The 7560-nt window shown below is 30.4% G+C and overlaps 1 long non-coding RNA gene across 1 annotated transcript; it reads left to right on the forward strand.

The window, feature by feature from the left end:
- Positions 1–6726: 6726 nt before the first annotated feature.
- Positions 6727–7235, forward strand: LOC145136594 (uncharacterized). The gene is made up of 3 exons (XR_013720572.1): positions 6727–6852; positions 6940–7027; positions 7132–7235. It is a non-coding gene; the product is annotated as an uncharacterized LOC145136594 (long non-coding RNA).
- The last annotated feature ends 325 nt before the right edge of the window (positions 7236–7560 follow it).

The following is a 7560-nucleotide window of genomic DNA, read 5'->3' on the forward strand; positions in this document are numbered from 1 at the left end:
AATTTTGGAAAGTGAATAATACATATTATTAAATTAAATATAATAAAAAAAATATCATCTAATTTCATTCTAAGGGTATTTTAGTCAATTAACATAAATTAAAAAAAGATAAATTGCATATTTTAAGGAAAATAGATTATATTAATTTTAAAAATCTGATTGTATGTATGATAATTCTCCTAATTCGAAAATTCTGACGGAATATTTTTATCAATATATTGAAAAATAACAAATATGATTAAACCATACAAGAATACACATTCTGACATAATATATATTTTAATTTAATGAACTTCTTGAAAAATAACAAAATTTTGGATACAAGTTAAAAAAATTTCATTACATTCTTAGAAAAGAAAAAATTTATATATACTATTCTATGAGAATGTTACACTTATTAATAACAAAAAAACAGAATATATAAATCATTCTACCAGAATATACTATTACATTTATTTTTTTTCATTATATTGTATATTATTCTGGTAGAATAATCCATTCTTTTTGGAAGATCGGTGGTCATTGTTCATCTTCATTCCATACAATATTCATCTTCAAGATTCTATTCTGACAGAATCAGAATTCAAGATTCCATTCCAGTAGAATTGGAATTCGTGATTCTATCCCGATAGAACTGCAATCGTAGAAAATACACAAATCACAAAGGAAATATCGAGATTTAATTCCCACAGAATCGGAATTCGCCACCATCTGTAGCAGTGCAAATATGATTAATTTCTTCCAACTTGCTCCTTACTCGATTCCTCTGAAATTAAACAGCAGCAAGTAATAAGATTTGAAACTAAAAGATCTAAGTATTACCAAAAAACGTACAAGGATATTGTATCCTGAAAGCAATAATCTAAGAAAAGAACCTGACACTTTGAAGGGTAGATACGTCCTTTCGCCTGATTTTAGCAATGCTTTCACTTCTTTGGTTCTATCCAATATTGTTAATATTGTTTCCTTGTCAAAATCGTTAATGTGCAAAAAGTCCTTGAACCCTGTCTTCTCTAATAAAGAATGATAATAAATCAGGCGTATTTGATCTTTCTGTGTTAAATCAAAAAGAAACATACATGTATAGCCTACTAGATTAAATCATATCAGTGTAACTTTTTTTTTTTCCTAATATGTAATTTAAGTTTGTATTTGCCAAAAATTAGCACAGAATGAGTGTACCTTCAACACAAGACAATGCAGATTTGATGTGCAGAACTTTGGTTGGCATTTTGACTGATCCTTTGACTTTCAGCTTGTCAGTGTGGGCTCCACTAACAAAAACTGTTGAATGTAATTGAACATATGAAATTAAGAAAACATAAAATTCAATGGTTAAGTTTTGATATATGCACACACAGAGGTTTGTCAAATCATACAATGAACAGAAACTTGTTATATTGGAAACATAAGAAAGAATAGTTATAGAATATACTCAGATTAAAAGGAACATATGCTCATATGATTAGAATGAAAATTAGTAAATGGATAAATGAAAGTAGAAGATGACCTTTACTGAGATTGTCTACATTCATGCAGGAAAATGGTTAAAATACAAAGAAAATCGCGATTTGGAACACAAAAATAGCTTCTGAAATCGTTCTTCATCTCGATTGAAACCCAAAAAAAAAACGAAATACTTACCATCGACAAGGAACCTGAATCGGGAATGGGGAACCTGCACATCTTGAGCATTGAGATCTGAATCGGGAATGAGGAACCTTAATCGAGATGAATCGAGATTAGTACCAGATATGATAACTCGATAGTAGTGGTGTCATCCGATTGGGGGGAATTGGACCTTGCAGTCGCTTCGTGCTTTCCTTAGCCTGCAATCGATCGACATCCATTGGACCTTGCAGCCGCTTCGTGCTTTCCTTCTCACCTTCATCGATGTACAAATACATGTGTCGACGCCCATGAAATCAGAAATCAAGAAATCGGACTTTCTTTCCCCTTCTTTCTTCATTCGAGCCCTAACTATGTGCGGGTGTATGTGTATCGTTACTCTTAAATCAGAATTGCAGAAGAACATGTAGAGGCGATAATGGCTTGGTATTTTTTTGAAGATGGCGAAGAGATGAAGGGAATAATAGCTGGTGTTCAGTCAAGATCCAAACTTTGGATCGTGGTGGCTGAAAGCTTTCGATCGAATCCTACGGGGGGTTTTTCAAAGTGACCTCGGTGGTAATTAAAAGGGGATAAATTAGGTTAAAATCAACTAGCATAATTATAGGAAAGTATTTGGGGAAGTTGTTATAAAATTACCTAATTACCCTTATTTATTTATTTAATTATTTATTTATATTTTAAATTTTGATTGGCCCACATTTATACATACAATAACACAATAAATACTTTAAACAATTGAACCTAGCTCTCTCTCTCTCTCTCTCTCTCTATATATATATATATATATATATATATATATATATATATATAAAAACTATAATAAATGAAGATTCATTTTGCTATGTCTCAATCTCTGATTAATTTTGACACTTGTCATTTTATTATATTTTTTGAAATAAATAATATTTAAATGTCAATTTCTAGATTTTTTCAATTTTTAAATTAAAAAGCCACATAATACTTCTATATTTATATATATAAAGTATTAAATGTAATAAATGTCATAGTAATTATAATTAATAGGTTTCTTCATTCCTGATTTCAAAATTTTATTTAAAAAAATACTTAATGTTTACATTTTATTATTTAATATTTTGTCTAATCAGCTCGTGTAATACACGTGTTTTACACCTAGTATATATATATATATATATATATATATATATATATATATATATATATATATATATATATATATAAACCTTATTTTTTCTAAAAATAGATTTAAGACGTCGAAACCATAAAACTAAAAGTACAACAATCCATAACTATAATAATATTATAATTTAAATTGTACAACCCTTTAAACTGAAAGTGCAATTAACTAATACATAGTTTAACTTGGCTCATTATCTTCCCTTTTTACATTTTATCTCTTCATTTGACTCAACTCTTTGTTAATTTGAATCAGTCAAATAGACAAATCTGCCAATTGAATCGATCGATTCCTTCATATATCTCTTGAGTCAATATTGAATCCTGAGATATCGGCTACTATATGTTGATTCTGGCCGCCTTCCCTTATGTATGGGGTCATACAACAAACCATTCAGCACCAAAATAACTATCGTTAATTGGATGTCATATTTGTTCATTCTTCGTGAATAAAAGCTTCACAGTCTACGAAAAACACCCCATGTGCTCTATCTCCACTCGAAAGCGGCAAAATACTCGAATTACACTTTCTATCTCTCTGTGTGTTTGCAAAAACAGAACCAAACCACTTTGATTTCATATTTCACGAATCGAGCAGGGGCTTAAGTTCACAAGGGTTGTCCTTCACGATTTTCTTATCTAAAAGTAATGGCCTCCGACCTCCTATTTCCGCCTTCTTCATCGATGCAAACGACCTCCTCCTTTCGCCTTCTCAGTCGATGCAATGACCGCCATGTGACCAATGGGAAAAACAGGTGATGAAGACAGTGGTGTAACTAGGATTTAGTTTTAGGGTAGGTCAAATAATTTATAGAATATGAACGAGTAGCAAAATACTTCAAATGATACCAAAATATAACAATGTATATATTCTAAAATAAATTGTTCATTTAAATTGCACACGACGCTCTATTATATCATTAAAATCATCTAAAATAGAATCTAAGTTGAAAAGTTTACAGTGGCGTAGCCACATTGAGGCAATGGTGGGCCTTGGCCCACCCTACAAAAAATCAATTTCATATATTTAATGTATATATTTTATTATATATAAAAAGAAGTTTGGTTTCATAGCCGGCCCAAAGACAAATTAAAATTGGTTATTGTCACTTTTGACGATTATAGACTATTAATCTTTTTCTAATTCAATAATTTATGATGCTTGTTCGTAATACTTTGCTCATACGTTTAATGTTTCTTTTCCACTTGTTAATCGTTATTCATCGATTGTCATCATGAGATCAGTTTATTAACTTTTTTTCATGTTATCTTGATTATTCAATTGCTTCAGTATTGTTTTTATTTTCATCATAGATTTTATATTTTATCGTAGGTTCCTAAATCCTAATAAATTAGGTTATTATTTCTTGATATGAATTATTTTATTTGTATTATTATATTATATGTATGTTGGTTTTGTTAAAAAAATATAAGAGTATGTTTGTAATTGAAATTTTTTGTGATTAGCGAATTTTATTGAGGAATGAGAACAAAGCAAAAAAAGATTAGATTCATAAAGAATAGATTATGTAATTAAATGAATGATGATTTTATTGCTGACAATCTGGTTGTTTACATTGAGAAAGATATCGCTAAATTTCATGAAGAGGTAAACCTCAGCAAGCCAAAATGAATATGAATGTTGTATTTTCTGAACTTTATAGAAAACCTTTGTTTCTTTTTTGTTATTTTATGGGATTAAAAGCCATTGATTTGTTATTTTTCTCAGGTTATATAGAATAGATGGGTATATGACTTTGTATCGGGTGACACAACAGTGCACAACATGTGTTGGATAAAATGCATGAAAGATTGTTCATAGTTGAATGATGATTGTTGACTTTAGTTTTTGTGCAAATGATTTGTGTCGTTGGCGATGGAAGGTCAGTAGATATCTATATCAATGAGGAAGGCTTGATGGAAAAGAGTGAAGGCTTTAAGGAAAACAAGTTTGTTTTTATTGTTTTGCATCCTTGCTTTTATCTCTACCCCTGACTTGCTTCTATCTTTGCCTCTAATCGTTTGTATCAGGTAACGGATATCGATTGTTTGTATTAGGTAATTTCTCTCACGTATTTCTTTCTCTTTTCATAACATTGATCTCTGTTGAAGGGCTGCAATTGGAAGTTGGTGGTGTTAGATTTGTTGTATTGTTTGTTGACCGCATTTAGTTAGGAATCAGTAAGCTTCATGTGATGTCTCAGACCGGTAGATCCTTGCCTATCAATGATGTTTCAGCTTCTTATAATTATTCTTTCAATGGTTTGTTACCATCAATTGTTGCTCCACGACCATCACATGCTTTGCTTAGTGCCATCGCTTTGTACCTTGCTTTGTACCTTCATGTGATCACATCGCTTTTTTTACATTTATGCAATAATGTAAGGTTAATAAATCTCTAAAATTAATTTAATGTTTTTTTTACTAATGGTGTAGGAAATGGAAAAGTTTATGCCTTGATTCAAAGGAAAGTTTATAATATATGACCTAGATTTCCATGATTTCGATCAACTAGGTATTTTTGGTCATAACAGGTAAAAAAAAACTTCACCGTTTTACCTTGATTTTATTCAAAATTTGACCGAGAAATCGTTGATGTGAGTTTTTCTTAGTTTTTTTAGTATGTAGGTTCTTATTTGCACTTTCTCATATTAAGTGTCTTGCAAAACCCAAGAACCGATGTGAACTTATTGAAATTAATGTAGGTTTTCCATCTCAGTTTACTGAGGTAACAAAGACGTTTGGAATGATGAAAGGTCTATGTTATGTTGAAAGTTCTGTTAATTAAGAAGGTAAAAATATCAAATTATACTCGATATAATAAAATAATGAATTAGTTTTTGTTTTGAATGCAATAGGTAGATAAATATTAATTTGTCTTCTTTAATGCAACATGTGGATAAATTTTTTTACTAGAATTTTCACCAACCACCTGGGTCTCTGACTTCTGTAAGAAATCTTTTTTATATTTCAGAAATTTATTTAAAAAATAATGTCTTTTTGATATGTTATTTTCTCTAACACTTTTTTTTATCCATTTCAGTTCCTTTTTCCCTCAAAACACAGTTTCCAATCTTATTAGCCTTGTGTTCCTCCTCAATGCAACCTCTGATTCTTGGCTGGTGAATGTCTCATTGTTTTGATGATGTTTATAGTTAGGTTTAATTAAATATTGATTTTATTATTTCTGTTGAATGTTAACTGCTCTTAAGGAAAATCGATATTTTCATAATAATAGATTGAAGCTCTGTTTTTTTTTGCATGAATTAATTTTTGTTTTGTTATAGGGGCAAGGTCTGTGATAGGCTCTAACTAACTAGCTTAAAATACCGAGGGACTTTGGCAACATAACACTATTTCATCCTTTTTTGCTCTAGTGGTTAATGAAACTGGTTTGACAAAGAAAGATATATTAGGTGCTTGGGTAGACTCGAAGAAGGAATCAAGGAAAGCATGGAGTCACCACATAACTGCTTTGCTACTAGCAATGAAGGTTTATATATTGATATGTTTGACAATAAAAAAGGATAAATTGAGAAAATAGAAACATAATTTTCTCTCTTGACCAATATAGGTAATGCATTGCGTTTACCCTTTATATCAGTTTACTTACAATTATCTACTAATAATAGCAATCTACTAACATTTCTTTGCCAGTAATCATAGTTTACTTACATTTATTTGTAAAGAATAAAAGTATGTTGCTATGATGTGGATAGATAGATTAAACCATTATCTGCCCCTTAAAACTGTAGTTGATGTCAAAAGCTCTTTGCTTATTTTATTTATCGAGAAAGATAATTTACCATCTTATCTGTTTGTAGGTTATTCAGAAGATGATGAGAGGGAGCTAGATCAATTCTACTTTGAGCTCCTGTTTGTAATAGGTCTATAGTTTTCTACTAATGTCGCTTTGTTTTCTTTTATCGGTTTGTTCTTTTATATTTTGGAATCAATCTCCAACAACTTTTGTTGGACCCCCCTTGCGTACAAAACTAATGTCACCTTCAAATCTACGAAGAAGTTACACTGAAGAAGCAATAATTGTGAAACCACCGACAGAAGGTGGGGGTATTTTCTTTGAACTTAGAAACTGATAATTTTTCTATTTGGAAATATATATGTTAAATTGCCGCCTTCATACCCTTACAGATTTCATGCAGGGTTGTACTTCTTGAAACTATTTCATATAGAAAGTCTTCAACAGAGGTTGTCATCTTATCAAGGCCTGCCAACTAAGGTTATAAATCGATGCCTTTTCTTGTAGGTCTTTCAATCTTATCTATTATCATGTTTATTAATGTTTACATAGTAACTAATTCGTTGCTATTTTCTAATTGTCAGGTTGATGAAGATAAGGGGAAGACTTTTACTTATGTTACATCCATAGGAAGTGTCTTTGAATGACTAAGAGGAAGATGTGTTAAATATCTAGAAGTCTGCTACTATGTGGTTAACGATTATTATGAATAATGAATTTCTTTTATCATTCATCTTGCTAATAGCTCTAGATGGTTGTCCGGATTTATTAGAAAACTTGTAGTGTCGCTCCTTGATCTTTTGCGTTTGTGTCTCATAGTAGGGCATTCATGGTGGCCCATGTTTCATGTGAAACACTAATTTTAATATCTTTATTTTTAGGCCAATTACATGAAACGGAAAGGTACTTCCGTTTATTTATTTATTATAACATATTAATTTCATTTTTCCTATAACAGTAATATATTAAACACAAATGATGTGAACGGACTAAGAGTGAACATTATGTTACTA

The sequence above is a fragment of the Lactuca virosa genome, chromosome 9 (assembly GCF_052849685.1).
Source record: "Lactuca virosa cultivar CGN04683 chromosome 9, Lactuca_virosa_CGN04683_v6, whole genome shotgun sequence".
Classification (NCBI taxonomy): domain Eukaryota; kingdom Viridiplantae; phylum Streptophyta; class Magnoliopsida; order Asterales; family Asteraceae; genus Lactuca; species Lactuca virosa.